Here is a 3736-nt window from a genome sequence, read left to right on the forward strand (position 1 = left end):
TTATTTTCGGAATTCCCCTGAATTTTAAGCAGAGGAGGAAGCTGGCGGCATTTCGGACTTTCCTACTTTGTGGATTTTCTGGCTCTTACTACAGAACCTCTTCCTTCCCCTCTCCACAGAATTTAGAATCTAGACTTTCCTTTGCATTTCCGACAAGATACTAACTAACCTTATATGGAATGGTTATAATTAACACATCCGCTTCTTTTTCCACTTTGACGAGGTTTTTTTTGGTACCTAAGATTGTTTGCCTATAAATATAAAAGGCGGCATGCCTTCAGCGGAATTTCCTGGGATCTGTTTTATCAAGTTGTGTCCCAAACCTTTACTTTATTTGGTATATTTGCCTTAGTAAAAATAGAAACATGAATAGCTTTGACCACAGGGTGATACCGCATGCTGCCTGTCATAATTGATTTTCTACACACTCCTAAAATAGTTGTTGTTGGTTAAACAAATGCACAATTATCATGCTCATCTTTTTAACTCAATCGGTACCTATTAAACTACAACTCCCAGACTCTCACCATCAGCCAGAGGTCCTGACTTGTACACTGTAGCTGGCCATTTGCAAATAGATCTGCTATCATTGCCTGATCTGGCTATCCATGTGATTGGTCAAGTCATTCTGATCTAATTATTTTGGCTCCCCTGGTTGGGCCTATGCAAGGCTTTTAAAATGGGCATCCACTGGGATATTTAAACCTGCCCAAAAGCTAGTTTTGGTCAGTCAGGACATTGATTTGGCCCCAAATGAGCCAATAAGTATGAAAAGGCAGCTAATATCATCCTGTACATGGCCTACTTTTAAAGCTAATGTGAGTTAACACACTTACCTCTCTTTTTGTTTGACTTATTCTACCCCAGAGAAAATGCCCCATAATCCATTATCATAAAAAATACAAAATAACGTTTAGTAAAGCACAAACTACACTGAAACCTCAATTTTACATCCCCTGATCTTAAGTTTTCCCCTCATTTTACATTGTTATTTTGTGGTCTCGTCTACAGTATATATTATGCATAATACATTTCCCTGATTTTACATTTTTCTTGGATTTTACACCATTTTTTTATGGTCCCCTGAAAAACTTAAAATGTGGGGTTCGACTGTAATTGAATTCTAAAGCATTAACCCTTTGGATTTTAATGCACGAGCAAAACAGGTGAGTGTGAGAAACATTTGTGCAGTTAAAGCGCCCTCTACTGTAAAACATGGGACCAAAAAAAAGTTCAGTTTTCCATTTTGGTCAGATTTACAGCAAAGAAACAATTGAATTTTAAATACTGCTGCTTGCCAACTGCACACCTGGATAGTGTTCCTGCACTGAGGGTCACCCCCAAACAAATCATGTAGGGTGACATATGGTGCGCCTTACAGTAAGTATAGCACACACTCAGCTTTTGCCAATCTGGAGGGCTGCCCATTAAAGGGCATGTAAGGGCAAAAAAAATAAAATCCCATTTTTACTTTCTTTAATAAAAAAAGAAACCTATTTCAATATACTTAATATAAAAATTTTGTACCGTTTTTATAGGAAACCTGACTGTATGCAGTGAAATTCTCCCTTCAGTTACTGCTGTGGATAGGAATTGTCAGACAGTCCCTAACTGCTGAGCAGGGAAACAATCATACTTATGAGCCCTCGTCTTACTTCCCAGCCATGCAGAACTCAAGAACTCATTTGTTTATGATGATCCCTAAGCAGCCCAGACTACACTGAGCATGTGCACAGTCTTAGTCTTGCAAAGATGTTTAACAAAGTTACAAGATGGCGACCCCCTGTAGCCAACTTTGAAAGCATAAATTATTTGTTTGATTAGGCTTGTGGTGCAGTAAGTTCATGTTTATATTTAGTATACAAAATACAGCATTTCTAGCCTTATTCTGTTTTTACATGCCCTTTAAGGGACTAAATGTTTATTTGGAATAGTTAGGGAGAAATTAGGCAGAGAACTTCTATAGGAGTTATGAAACTGCTACTCTGCATCTGATCATTTAACTTGGGGGGCTAATTGGCCAGGCATTGTTGATTCATCCATTTGTCTGGCAGGCAAAATTAATGAATCTCAAACAAATTGGGCATCACGTGCACCCAGCTTAAAGTAGATTAATTGTACTGGGCACACACATATTGATTATTTATAAACAGGCATTCCTAAGAATCGTCTGCCATATCTTGAAGGTGTAATTCATCTTCACATTAACTTTTAGTATGACAGTGATGTCGAGACAGTTTGCAGTTGGTCTTCATTTTTATGGTTTTTGAATACTTTAGCTTTATGTTCAGTGGCTCTTTTGTAATTGTAGCAGTTATATGGTTGCAAGGATCATAACCTGATGGTTGTTTAAATGAGAGCCTGCTCCATGAGGAAACAATAAAACTATATCCTCACGGAGCAATTGTTTTGAGGCTGCCGGTGTCAGTGACCCCCCATTTGAAAGCTGGAAAAGTTGACTGCAATGTAACTGTCAGAAAATGAAATTACAGGCTAATTATCAATATCGTCATGTTAGAAGCACCAAGGCTGGGAAGACAGACACAGTCAGTTTTAAAATAAACAGGTTATTTCTATCCAAACAGCCTGATTTTAAAGGGATTCTGTCATGATTTGTATGTAGTTTTTATTTCTAAATTACCTTGTTTACACTGCAAATAATTCACTCTACAATATAAAATTTCATCCCTGAACCAACAAGTGTATTTTCAGTTGTAATATTGGTGTGTAGGCAGCCATCTCTGGTCATGTGCTTTCAGAAAGAGCCAGCACTTTAGGATGGAACTGCTTTTTGGCAGGCTGTTGTTTCTCCTACTCAATGTAACTGAATGTGTTGCAGTGGGACCTGGATTTTACTATTGAGTGCTGTTCTTAGATCTACCAGGGAGCTGTTATCTTGTGTTAGGAAGCTTCTATCTGGTTACCTTCCCACTGTTCTGAGGCTGCTGGGGGGGGGTGATAGCACTCCAACTTGCAGTACAGCAGTAAAGATTGACTGAAGTTTATCAGAGCACAAGTTATGTGACTGGGGGCAGCTGGGAAACTGACGATATGTCTAGCCCCATGTCGGATTTCAAAATTAAATATAAAAAACAACTGTTTGCTCTTTTGAGAAATGGATTTCAGTGCAGAAGTCTGCTGTAGCAGCACTATTAACTAATGCATTTTGAAAATGACAGTATCCCTTAAATGTGAATCTTTTTCAAATTGGAATTGTGGTAAATCTGTTGTACAGTGCAAAACATGTATATAGCCCCTGCTCTCAATGCAGATCTGTTTGTGTGGTTCAATGCCAAACTCCGTTCTTTCCATCTGTGCTGCTGAGCTGTTACAAACAGGAAACCTCAGTATTTGAATATCCACAAGATGTTGTTTAGAGATGCACAAAAGGGCCCTGCCAGATCTTTGAATGAATGCCAGGAATAACAGATCCTTTAAGCACGAATCCTTTAAACACAACTGGATCCAGGCTCATCTGTATGCTTTTCATTACCCGTCTCTATATTTCACTATAAGTCAGTACCATTTTTATTAAACCATGTGGCAATTATGGGCACAACTGTTAAAGTATGGCACAAGCAAATGATAAAGAAGGGAATACTGCATATATTTGTTGGAGGGGGCAGTGATTATAAGTATAGGATGCCAGAGATTCATAGGGTGCCCAGCCCTCCATACTTTTAGCTGAAAACCAGCACTTACCATCTCTCATGCGGTATATCATGACAGCTCAATG

This window comes from Xenopus laevis, chromosome 8L (genome assembly GCF_017654675.1).
Source record: "Xenopus laevis strain J_2021 chromosome 8L, Xenopus_laevis_v10.1, whole genome shotgun sequence".
Lineage (NCBI taxonomy): Eukaryota > Metazoa > Chordata > Amphibia > Anura > Pipidae > Xenopus > Xenopus laevis.